Raw genomic sequence first — 13,063 nt, forward strand, 5'->3', positions numbered from 1 at the left:
CAATGCTGCTGCTGACCCACGGGCCACAGGAACATGTTAACAATTTCCAGGTCAGTGGAGGGAAGGAATGGCAATTTTTTCTGCTCCAGAGGATAACAGGATATGTTTTTCACAGCCCCCACCACAGCCCAGAAGACAGATTCAAGGAACAGCAATGTTATCCTTGCCTTCCTTCACCCTCACCCCCAAGAGAGCCAGACCCCTCCGCGTGCCCGAGCACAAGCCTTGCACTCGGGTTGCAGGGTGGGAAAGGCCCCACGCTATCTGCACACCAGCCGCAGAGGAAAGGCAGGGGCAGTGCAAAGAGATGCTCCTGAACACCCCGTCCACCCAAAACCCACTGCCCCTTCCTCCCAGAGACCTCCTGGAGCTGACACCTTGGTGGCATCCAGACACCAGCTGGCATTAGCATCATTCCCGTGGGGCCACCCCCTGACATACCTGGTTGCGCTGTACCTTGCCAGGACACAGCCCGCATCCCCTGTCCCTCTGCTTACAGCAGTCACGGATTTCTTCAGGTCACGTTCCCACGGAGCTCTTGTAAAAAGCTCTTTCATTTCCACAGGCGCTTCATGCTTGAGCTGGCAAGCAGCAGCGAGGCCAGTGCTGAGCCTGGTCATTATGTCTCCCTCTTTCTGGTTTCTTCTTTGGAAGGAGCTCTTCTGGGCAGGCAGGGCTGAGGAGCGGAAGGAAGTTTCTTAGAGAAGGTGAAAAAATGAAGACAAAAATAATCATTATTCTATTTTCTCATTTTGTTTTACTCTTACCCTGACTTATACCAGAACATCTGCATTTCTGTGAGAACATCTGTGAGGGTCCTGTCCCTCTGGGCAGCCACGCATGAATGTTACCATCCTGTTGACTATGAAATAGCTTTGTAATACTCCACAGCAGCAGCAATAAAACAGTGAGGCTCAGAGAAGAGCTAACGGGACCTGGTCCAGTTTGAGGGTGACCCTGGGCACCACAAACCCTTTCCCTAGATTTGTTTCAAGTATAACGCACGTCCCCGTGCTTTGCGTCCCTTTGCTCAGCCTGGAGGCACGGTGGGGCAGGGGATCTCTCTGACTCCAATCAGACAGTGCTTAGCCCAGGGAGGGGGGAAATCAAGGGGTTATTCCCACCCATATCAGTCTGAGGCTGCGAGCTGGCAGGCCACAAAGGCAGGGCAAGGACAGCCTTCGCCTGGCACCAGGACGAGCGCGTGGAGCCTCTCCGCAGGGCCTGCCTGCACACAGGCAGGATCCCAGGGGACTGCAAGGACAGACACTTCCCAGCTTCTGTCTCGTGTAACCTGCTGATAACAGTGCAGTAATGGTTTCTTCAAGCGCTTTCTGAAGCGACTGAGCATAAACAGTGCTGCTGCAAGGACACGGCCAGCCTCTGCCCCGCCTGATGCCTGGCTCAGTCCTGGCTACGACACCTTTACCTCTCCAGCCCTCCGGCAATCCCACTCCTCAGAGTAATGTGGGAAGAGAAAACGGCAGTGGGAGAAGGCATAAGGAGGTGTGGAGACCCTGGGTGCAGTTCCCAGCTCTCGCTGACGTGCTGTGCAACCTCAGCTACCCTCCTCAGTCCTTCTTTTCCCCACCTGGAAGGCATGGGTGATGATACTTAGCTCCATTGAGTCCTGGGGCAGAAAGAGGTGCTGGAAAAGGATGGAGTAGTAGTTCTCCTCCCATGCACCGCATTCCCACACTCATTTCTCTCTCTCTCTTTTTCCACTTAATGAGATTAAGTGAGAATAAATTATGCAGAGCCCACCCCTGTCTCCTCACCCCCACCCCCAAGAGGCTGCCCTGCATGGTTTCTAATTAGCATCGTTAATAGGGGTGGGGGCAGCCTTGCTGCCACAGCGCTTTAACAATCAGAGCTGTCAGCCAGGCCCCCCCCCGCTCCTGTTAAAGTGTCCCAGAGCTTTTGTCCCCGGGCAGAAGGGAGCCCCGGACTTAAACCCACTTTCCCTTTGTGCTGGGAAGGGGGAGCAGGAGGGGAGGCTCTCCTTTCCCTGGGACCACCAGGAGAGAGCAAAGGCTGGTACCACCAAAGCCCCCTCTCCGGCCAGGTGACCCCTGGCTTGGGATGGGGACGGATTTTGCCCAGGGCTCCGGGCGGGCGCAGGCAAGGGTCGGGTTAGGAACACTGCCTGCTCCCATCTCTCTCCTCCCTGTGTTTCTCCATGGGATTTCCAGCTCAGCTTGGCCTCGCCAGAGGATGAATACACGCAGGTGGCTGCTCCCGTGCCCCGCTGCTGGCCCTCCCCGAGCCCGTCCCGGGGGTGGCACGCAGCAGTGGCCGTCCCTGCCTCGGCCCCTAATGAGCAGCAGAAGGGGGCACGTCAGGAGCGGATGTGTTAACGGTTTCTGGTTCAATGGAGGGAAAAATCCCCACAAAGGAAGGTGTACAAATATTGTGGGAAATCTATTGGCCCCTTAATATTTGATGAAGGCCCGGGCCATTCAGCCAGGGTGAATTCCGCAGCAAGGTCTCATTCAGCCGGCATCAATGGGAAACTTTTAATTGAGAGGCACTTCATTCAGGGCCTGTGGGTCATTCAGTGTGAGGGGCTTTCAGGGAGAACAGAGAGCCATGTCTTTCCAAGTTGCACCAGAAGAAAAGCCACTGTTTCCTGCACTGGGAGCTTGAATGCTGAGGGCTCTAATCCCCCCAAAGGGAAAACTGATTCCATTTTTTAAAATTCATTTCTCAAATAACAAAAAGGGAGGAAGGACAAAAAAGGGAGGTGGCAAGGGATGGGGCTGGGCAGCGGAGCACTGCCCTGCAGGGGTGGCTCCATTGCCGGGGAAAAAAAGCCAAACACCCCCCGGATGCCCTTCCCAGGGGAGCAATCCCTCTCCCTGCTCGGAGGGGCTGGCTGCTCTGGGCCAGTGCCCGCCTGGTCCAGCGCCCGGGCACCTCCGGGGTTCATCTGCCCAGGACCACAAAGGAGAGGAGCATGTCTGGGCTTAAGGGAGGACGTTCTCCAGGCTCGGAGGTCGGCGCTGACATTTGTCCTGTACAGCCAGACAGAGCGGGGTATAGGGGAAGGGGAGGGAGAAAAGGTCCCAATCACTCTGGGACCCAAGCCTCTACCAAGCATTGTATTTGGGCTGCAACAGCGGCAGCCCCTCGCTTTCTCCTTTGAGCACCAGCAGCCCAGGAGTCTGTTGCAAGGCAGAGCATCCAGCCCTGGCCCCGCACAAGGGAGGGCCAGCCACCGCCGCACAGCGACGCAGTTGCTCTCCCTTTGTGCCCCATCCCCAGCGGAGGTGGGTGCCCCTGGCTGGAGGACGGCAGAGAGATGCTCATTTAGCAGGAATGTTTTGCTTCACTTCAATCTTTTCTCTCCATTTTTTGGGGGGGGGGGGAGATGTCTTGCAGGAGGCATGGGGGTATTGCTGCAAGAGGCAGTGGCCAGTTCCCCTTTTTCCAGTACGGTGCAGCAACTGGGAACAACCAAACCGACAGCCAAAGGGCAGGACAGGCATCTCTCCCCCATGCGAGGGGACACGAGGACCTGTGTGTTGCAGCCAGCCAATCTATCCGCCTGGGCACGCTGCCTCCGAGGGGCACTCGGGCATGGAGGTTAAAACTTTGATGCACATGAGGAGGCAGCAGGAGCCTTTGCTTCAACTTCTAAGAGCTCTGGAGCAGGATTTAAAAGGCAGCTTCCTCTGTTCCACCTGCTGGAAGAACCTGTGGTGCAGAACGGCGTGTCAGGGCGAGGAGGGGGTTCAGCTGCGCAACCCCGGGGTCAGAATGTCCGTGGAGGGGGGGCACCCCCCACCAGTGCTTTAATTCACAGCCACTAAGGATTTTCTCCGGGCATGAGCACCAAGAGCCTGGGGAAAATGCATCCCGTGACCCTCCTCCCGCCTGGGATGGAGCTCGCTTTCCTTAGCTCTTCTTGCACTGCGGCGGGGTGCCTACCTGCTTCTGCGCAAGAGGTGGGCACCCCAGGGTGCAGCTGCAGGCTGCCAGGGTTAGCGCCTTTGGAGCACCGCACCGGGCAGCGTGCTCACCCTCCGGGGTCTCGCCGAGGTCCCAGGCAACAGCAGCAGTGACGACACGGGGACCTTGACTCTGTGGGGCTGTTATCCCTCCTCGCCTGCATTTGAATCTGCCTCCGGAGCGTAAGAGCATACATGCTTTTAGGTGGCATGAATGAATACGTCCGGCTCATAGCTCTGTCCCCAGCATGCCTTCGGATGCCCCAGTCTTGGGAAGAGCCAAATGAGAAAGAGATGGGAGCCCGTGTCTTTTTCCCCCTCTGACTTTTTTTGAGGGTCCCTTCTGGGACACACAGCACCCTTTGCATGACCTCCTTTCTTGTCCCTCCCCCTCCGCTCCCAAGCTATAACAAGGCATTGCAATAAGTTATAGCGGCAGCTGGGTTAAAAATGTGCTTTTCTAAGGCTAGGTGTCATAAACTCACAATAGGCTGGGCTGAGGGGGACACCATGCCCCGCCGCTCTGCTCTTCACTCCCCTGGCTGTAAAGAAAGATGAAGAAGGAATTAAAGAGCGGTTTGAGGGGAGGGACACTCCTCATTATGTCTCCTACGCTGCGGTTTCCAGGGAGACAGCTCCTGGCGCTGCATCCCTCTCCTGCATCCTGCTGCGGCCCTTTGCAAGTTACAGTAGCGGCGGCTGCTGTTTTCCCTCTGTTCCCAGCTGTCTGCCAGGCGCTCTCCCAGGGCTGCTGGCCCAAGGTGGGCTTGACACCATATGGAAGAGAAAAGAGCCCCCCGGTACATATGACCTGTCTGGAGGGGAAAGGAAAGGGAGGTCGAGTTCGTGCCTATAAGGAGCCAGGAGGGACTGACATGCACTGACAGCCTTACGTACAGATAAACTACGGTCTTGCTTTTTTTCTGTGAGTGGTGCAGAGAAGTCGCGTAGTATTTCAGTGCTGGGTGATATGACTGCGATGGGAAGTCACTAAAATGCCCGTAGATGAGATCATGTGCTATGATCTGCGCTTCTTTCGGGAAGGCTAGCCAACGGGAAGCATACAGCCGCTGCCGACAAGCCAGAGCTCCTCTTGCAAATACGTTGCAGCCGGCAGCGGGAGTGATTCAGGCACCCCGACTGCGAGAGCGGGAGTTGGAACTCCTGCAAGCTGCCTTTCCTTTCACAGCCTCCCTGCACCTATGCAAAGTGAATCTCTCCGTGTCTCTGGACGTACAGGAAAAGACAGGTCAGGCTTCCAGGAACCCACGGACTAGCAGTAGGTCACATCATATGTGAAAAATGTAAAAGGCCATCCTTCTACTCTGGAAAATATTGGAAGGTTCACAAATGGAGAGATTACAGACCTCCTGTGCAGCCCTACCTGAGCTCTGAATTAGGTAGCTTGAGTAACCGCAGCAGCAACCAAGTGCCTGTCTTGCCGGCAAATCCAGGGCCCTGCATGGAAACACGGAAAGCCAGAAAGCGCATTAATTATACATTAATTAAATGTAATTTACTGGTTTTTTTCTTCTCTGCATCCCCCCAAGTGACAGTGTATTGATTTGAACCGCCTGTGTGGTGTATCACCGTACAGCAGCCCGCACTGAGAGCTTGGCATAGCTTTAGCGCAGATTATGTTCGTAAAACAATAGCAGGACATCTTGGTTTGGCTGTGGCCACAGTGGTTTCAAATTTAATGGTAAGTAAATGCACAGAGGTAAGATTATATACATCAGAACAGAGCAGTAGAGACATGCCTGATTTATCCCTCATCCATACATCCAAACATCCATGTGTTTCTGTAGAGAATATTTTTAATAACAGATGCCTGAATACAGCAAAGTGGTTACTGATGTATCTTGCACCCTCCCCTGCCTTGCAAAGCATGTGGGCACCCATGGAGGGGAACCCATGGAGGGGGTGTGCATCTGCAGGGGGATCCCAGGCAGCCCCCACCCACTCCATCCACCCCTGGGCACCTCTGCTCCAGCTGCCACGGGCAAGAACCACAACTCCCGGCATGCCCACCGTGAGCACAGCACGCCCAGATGGCCTCCCAGGCCAACTCATTTACACGTGAGCACCCATTTTGCACATGCATGAGAGCCCAGCATGTTCATGCATGACTGCCCAGCTAATTTATGCATGAGGGCCCAATTAGTACACACACAGCACCTGATTAGTTTCATGCAAGGACACCCAATTAATTTGTGTTTGATTGCTCAATTACGTCACACATGAGCACCCAGTAAGTTCACATACGAGCTGTTAGCTCATGCCTGAGCTCCCAATTAGAACATGTACGAGTGCACATTTGCATCACACCTGAGCACTCAATTAATTTATGCATGAGCGCTCAGTACCATCATGCCTGGGCGCCCAATTACATCATGCATGAGTGCCCAATCAGTTCTTGCATGAACGTCTGATTACTACCTGCATGACTGACCAATTAATCACGCATGAGTGCTCTGTTAGCGCACACCTGAGCACACCATTACCTCATGCATGAGCATTGCGTCGGACACACAGGGCAGGTTTCAGCATCTGGGAGGTGACGTGTGGGAGGAAGGCACGAACTGCACGTTGCCATCACAGTTGCTTCCAGTCGGTTCCGAAACGAATGTAATGCCCCATCGCGTGCAGACACATCAGCCCAGCGGAGCACAGACAGATTGAGGAGTGTCAGCCATCGTGGGAGGAGACATGCGAGGCGGTGCAGGGAGATGCTGGAGGAGATATGCACAGAGACGGCAGAGGAGACCTACTCAGAAATCCAACTCCTGGTGGAAGTTTAATTAAGAAGGGCAGAGGTCTTCCCAAAACAAGCTAAAAACTATGGTAACTTTCTCCATATTTCACTTTTCTTCCTCCTTTGTGGGTGGGATGGCAGAAACATATTCTGGTGACCAAGTGATAACTGAGTCCCTCATGTCCACGGACGGGCAGAGTTCACACGCAGACCCCGAGAGCTCCCTTTGCTGTGACGTTGCAAAGAGGATCCCTCGTTTAGCACCCCGAGCATCCACTGAGCAGCTCTGTTCAGCTTTTGTGTTGCTCTGCTTTCTTACTTTTCCCTCAAAACACCTTTGCCACAGCTCCCGGGCAGACGTTAACTTCATTCTTTCTTTGGGGACAGTCCAGCGAGAAAGATTTATCTTGTCCTCGCTGCCTCGGGACCGACATGAGGCAGAGCTGCCCCGGGGTCAGACAGACGACCTGACTAGCAAACATTCACCCCATCTTCCCTCACCAGAGCTCTCTGTGGAACAGGGGATTGCAGCTTTAATGAAGTCAGGATTTATGCAAGTTAATCTGGAGGTGACCTGTCTGCGTTAAGCGGGTTGACATATACCCGGTGCCTCCCACCGGCTTTGTCTTACAGCTCAGCACACGTAACGGGAGGGGGAGTCCTGCCTGGGGTCAGCAGAGAGGAGGAAGGGCAGGAGCTGTCAGTCGGCCAAGCGCCGAGTGCAGCCTGGAAACCTGGGAAGAGCCTCCCCGGCCAGCGCACCTCCCCGTGCACGGAGTCAAGAGGTGCTCCAGGATGTCCCAAGCGCCAAGCTGGTCCTCCAGCCACAAGAGGAGCCTCTAAATGCCCCCTCCTCCCGCACTGGCAGCTGCGTGCGGGGGTCTCCGGGGTAAGAGAAGAGTCTCTTCAGCCATTTTTGTCCCAGGACATCTTGGACCGTGTCCAGGGCCCTTAACCCACCTCTCCAGCAGTCACCAGTGGCAGAGACTGGTTAGGGCACCCTCTTGACTACGAACGCTGATGGACAGAGCAAGGCACTGATCTAATCTCTTCCCCAAATTAATGCAGTGTTGAGCTTCTCTTGTGCTGCCAGCACAAGGGAAAGCCCCCAGTCGTCCCAGCTGCTGGAAATGAAGGATTCCCCTCCTGGCTAGCCTGCGTGGCAGAGGGAGCACACCCCAGCCGCTGGGAATCGGTGCCTGCCCAGATATGCCTGCCCAGACTCGAGCAGACCTGCCTAAGTGCTTAAGCATTGCTCCTGGATTTTAAACTGGGGGGAGCTCTGAGCCTGGGCTTGGCCAAGCCCACCAGACCCCGCGAGAGGACAGGCTTCGGTTTGGACCGGTTTGCCCCGTGAGAAATCAGCTGTATGCACAGAAGCGTGCGCTTCTCCAGCTGCTTGCTCCAAACAGACAGATACGGGTAGAAAAGCACGAGGAGCGTCAGGGCAGGCAGACGCAGGGGCTGCTTGCCCAGCAATTACCTCAGTTTCAGCTGCCCTGGAAGCAGGTCACGCGTCTTCTGCAAGCTCCCGGTGACGCGCAGGGGCTGGGGAAGAGAGATCTGGGTGAGCCAAAAGCCAACTGAAGACGGCCATCAAAGGGCTCGCTGGAAGGAGAACAAGAGCTAAGGGAGATGACGGAAAACTGCCGGAGGAAAAAGGTGCAGGGAAAATAGAGAGATATGCAGAGCACAAGAGAGAAAAACAGGGTATATAAATACTAAAAAAAAAAAAAAAAGGAACAAGAGACAATGGAGGAGAGAAAGTAAGGCAAGCAGAGGAAGGGATAAAGAGCTGTGCCAAGTGTTCCCCGTCTTGTCTTTTAAGCCCTAAGCTGATCCAGCCGAGGCAGGTATTTACAGGACAGGCTCAGCTTTCCCAGCTTGTTCCCAGTCTTGGCACAAAGGCCAAGAGTAGACGAAGAAGGAGGACAGAGAATGGCAACAGGGCCCATGAAAGCCCCCGACAAACCCCATTGACGTGGCGGTCCTGTTCCCATCTGTCAGCAGCCACTCAGTGAAAGGGTGTGAAGGGGAGGGGGGCAGGCGGTGTGAATCAAGGGCTGACACAAAGAGGAAGAGACTGATTATGCTGTTATTTCTCCACTTTCAAACCCCATTAGGGGACATGCCGGGCTTTTCTCAGGGTCTTTGGGATGCTTAAGCTGCCCATTTAGCAGCAGGAACGGTCCAATTAAAAGAAAGACAAAGGAGTAGCCCAGCCTGTCTTGATTGAAATGGGTTTCAGTCTAATGAGGATTAGGTTCAAGAACAGACCTAAGGGAGCAATCCAATACCCATTACCCTCCTGGACTGTACCACCGCCAGGGCCGCTGGCCGTGCCGCCAGCCTTTTCACCAGCACACCGGCCTGGTGCAAAGGGAAGGAGAGCAGCCCCTTCCCCAGCCACCAGCCCCAGGTTTTCACCAGCACATTGGCCTGGTGCGAAGGGAAGGAGAGCAGCCCCTTCCCCAGCCACCAGCCCCAGCGGCAGCAGCTCACGCTTTCAGACTTTGCGCTTACCCCACTATTTGGAGGTGAGCATCCTGAATTTATCCGTCCCGTTGCCAGGCACGCTGTGGGCTCGAACAAGGAGCGTTGCCCACCTCCCCTCGCACCCTGCCAGCTCCCCTGTGCCCTGCAGAAGGGGCATGCCACTGAACTTCACCGGCAAGCCTTGGCTGCCGCCCCTGGGGCTGGGGACAGGCTGAGGAAGGGTCGGCTTCCCCAGCCTAAAGCTCAGCCAAGTCCACTTGTCCTCAGCCTGCCTCTCCCTGCGCTGCAGCTTTCTCACAACACAGCCTGTAGATAGTCAGGGTTTCCCCTGGCTCCCCATCACAGCGGCTGGTCCCAGCCTCCTGCCTTTCGCTCCCACGTCATCCTCTGCACACCTAATCCCTTTGCTGTGAGCGCTACCCCGCAGTCACCCACACCTGCATGTTCAGGAAAGTCCTATTTAACTCAGGGTGGAATGTGCACAGTGCTCAGGCTTTTTATTTTCTAAAATCCTGCAAAATCTCAACTCCACAGCTGTGGCATGAGACTATAAATATAAATATCTTATACATATAAAGTTCTAGCATTATCCAAATTAGGTTGGATTTTCACAGGGATGGCAAAAGCCCTATCTCTGGTACAGGGTTCTTTCTCCTTCCTCTCCCCTGTCCCAGTGTAAAGTTGGAGAGTGCTGGAACACTACAACAGAGAAAAGCCAGCAATCTTTTTTTTTTTTTTTTTAAATTTGTGCAAAGCCTGGTTCCCCCCCACCCCTTCTAAGGGCCACCTGAACGATTTTGACAGGCATTTTCCCAGCAGCCCTCCCACCCCAGCAGAGCAAAGCAGGCAAATTACAGTCCGGATATTAAAAACTCATCAGACAGTTGCAAGCAGGGTTTGTAGCATGGATGCCCTGAGCTGCCTGTCCCGTGGTCCCACACCAGCACCGCTGGCTCCTGCAAGCAGCAGGTCTCCCTCCTTGCCCGGGAGATGCGGAGCCCAGCAGTGCCGGGGACCAGGAGAACCGCCCCGTCTGGGTGACCCTTCCACCTCCGCAATCACCTCCGAGAGGGCTTCTCTCCTTGGTTTTACCCCGCGATTACCACCCTCGCTCCGGTCCCGATCCCGGTCCCGGTCCCGGCTCCATCCCGAGCGCCGGCAGCCGACGCCGCGCGGGGGCACTCGCAGCCCGGCCGCACCGCCGGAGCGGGACCCGGGGATGGGGGGGGGGGGGGGTGGGTGGCTCGGGGCCGGCGGGCAGCCACGTAAAGCCGAGCCCGGTAGTCACGGGCCACTGGCTGGGCGTCACCGCCCCGCCCCGGAGCCACGGCCCCGGAGCAGCGCTTCATACCCCGCTGCGCTGCCGGGAAGCTGGTCCCGGAGCCGCCCTGCCCGGCTGTACAACCTGCCCGTCACTTCCAGCCGAGTTCTGCCCGTTGCCGAGCCGCTCTTGCTTCCCCGAGGTTTATTCCCGGTCCCCCCTCCTGCACCCCCCAACAGCAGGGGAGGCAGCGCCTTCCCGCAGCCGGCAGCAGCCCGAGGCGCCGGGCTGAATCTCCCCGGCAAGCCGGGAGCATGCTGTACCCGGTCTCCGGGGAGAGGCCCCGGTTCCCAGGGGGGCTCCCCGCCCGGCCCCGGCCCCGGTCCCGGCCCCGGCCCCGGCCCCGGTCCCGGCCCCGGTCCCGGTCCCGGTCCCGGTCCCGGTCCCGGTCCCGGCCCCGGCGGGAAGCAGCGCGGTGCCACGAGAGGGCAGCGCACGCCGGAGTCGGTTCCGCCGGGCGCTCAGCGCTGCCTCCAGCCGGGCCGGGCGGTGACAGCCCCGCTTCTGCCCGCGCCTGCAGAGGCAGCACCCCGGGGAAGGAACTCTCGGCCTGAGTTGGTGCAGCTGTTTCACGGGTGTGCTCTTCAGCAGTCGCTTATATTCTCATCACATTCCAACTGGAGTCAGCGGTGGAAAGGAGATGACCTCAGAATCCAGCTAGAACGGGGCTGCTCACACGCTGCACGATGCTTCGCTGCCCGCAAAGCCCCAGAGGGAACCTGAGCTCCTCTGCTGATCCTCTGGTTGCACTGAGACTCCCTGACTGTTTAGGTTAGAAGCAGTTTATGGCTGGCAGTAGCAGCTGATGCTATCTAGTCATAAACAGTAGTAATAATAAGGGCAGGAGCAGTTATTGCTAATATGCCACTTAATTCTGCTGCCAGATCCTGTCAGGGTACACCAACACGGGTCTCCGCGCAGGCAGCAGAATCACAAGTGCCAGTGCCGAGCGCTGAGGATCTCAGAGCTGCTCTCTCCGAAGCGGATCTGTTCCTCTTCTCACCTCACACTTCCCCTTCCCCACACCTGCCCTCCACCCTCTTGCTGGCAGCTGCAGAGTGAATTTGCAAGGACCCAGCTCTCCAGAGCCCCAGGAAGCAAGGCTTTAGCGATCATCTGGATTCTTGTGCGCTTCACCTCTCAGCTGCCAGGAGCTGGGAGGGAGGGAGCAGAAAGCAGCAAGCAGGCTGGGCAGCCTGGGAGGCAGCTGGGATGAGAGGCGCATGATATTTTCCATTTTCTCATCTGAATTACGAGCTCCAATAAATAACGCTGGAAATTTCATAGCGTGAGCGCTGGCCTCCCAGGTATCCCATGGTTTGAGTCAACAGAGGTGGAAGCAGGTGGCATGCACAATTTATCATTTCCTGGGGGGGGGGGGGGGGATTTCTCGTGGTGACTGACAAGTGGGTCCTTTCTGATATTGTCGTTCGTCTCTGTCAGCCCTCCCTTATCAGCACATCGCTAGGTCTCTCTCTGCCTCCCCTCAGCATTAATCATTCTAGTGATGCTGCCCACGCCTCTGCTGGAACCAGGTCGTGAAACTCTCATCCCACCCACTTACCACAACCCAGCTTGAGTCACGTTTCAGCCTCCGGCAAAACCATGTGGGGCTCTGCGGGCCGGTGCACAGTGGGAAAATCCCGGCTGCTCTTTAACCCGTGCCGCCCCGAGGCAGGCGTGCCATCCCCACTGCCCAGGCGGTCCTGTGGGTGGGAGAGGACCAGCCCAACGCCGGGGTGGCGAGGAATGCCGTCCACACACCGAGACACCCTCCTCGCTGCCTCCGCCGCGCAGCCAGCCGGGCCTCTGGCAACGCCGAGGCCGGACTACAAGTGATTATTGTCTCTGCGTGTGGCCACAAAATGTGTCTGAAGCTGCCGCCTGCTAAGTAGCTGCAAACCCAGAGCTGCAGGCAGAGCTGGGAGCGGGAGGGCCGGCTACCCGGGGACCTCCCGGGGACGAGAAGGGAGGGAGATGCTCCGGGGTCACCGGTGGTTATCCGGGACAGGGGCCCAGAGCGCTGCTGGGAGGGAGAGATCTGGGGCAACGCTGCCTGAACCCCACCGTTCTTCTCTCTCCTCCCTGTACTCGCAGCTGGGTTTGGGGTCCCTGCTCTGCTGGGGATGGGGGCCGGGGAGGAGTGCGTGAGGGGTGCGGTAATGCAGAGAAGCCTCTGCCAATGCCAAGGGCGGGTTTAGCACCCAGAGGTCTACGCCAGTGAGAAAAAGTCCAAGCCACAAACACGGGGGACATGCTCAGAGGACCCTAGCTGTACACAGCGGCTGCTCTGCCCCCTTCTCTGGTGATCCCCGTGCTCACTGGCATGCCACCCCCCTGGCTTTCCAGTGACCACGCAGCTCTCTGCGGCCCCAACGGTTCTTACTGTCCTGTACGTGGGAAAATCCCCTCCGTCAGGTCAGGGGATAAAATAAACAGAGCCCGGAGGCCAGGGCGTTCTCACCTGGGCCTGGGCCCCCCCCCGGAGTGGGAGCTGGAAAATAAGATTAAAAGTAGCGATTTGCTTTCCCATGCTGAGAG

The 13,063-nt window shown here is 56.8% G+C and overlaps 1 long non-coding RNA gene across 1 annotated transcript in view; it reads right to left on the minus strand.

Annotated features, from left to right (window-relative positions):
- Positions 1 to 370: 370 nt before the first annotated feature.
- The window catches only part of LOC142604712 (uncharacterized), a 41,893-nt gene continuing 29,200 nt past the window's right edge, over positions 371 to 13,063 (minus strand). Inside the window, exons 2-3 of the long non-coding RNA XR_012838555.1 lie at positions 5,335 to 5,408; positions 371 to 676 (exon numbers count right to left, since the gene is read on the minus strand). This is a non-coding gene — a long non-coding RNA (uncharacterized LOC142604712). The remainder of the gene's footprint in view (positions 677 to 5,334; positions 5,409 to 13,063) is intronic.

Source organism: Balearica regulorum, chromosome 21 (assembly GCF_011004875.1).
Source record: "Balearica regulorum gibbericeps isolate bBalReg1 chromosome 21, bBalReg1.pri, whole genome shotgun sequence".
Classification (NCBI taxonomy): domain Eukaryota; kingdom Metazoa; phylum Chordata; class Aves; order Gruiformes; family Gruidae; genus Balearica; species Balearica regulorum.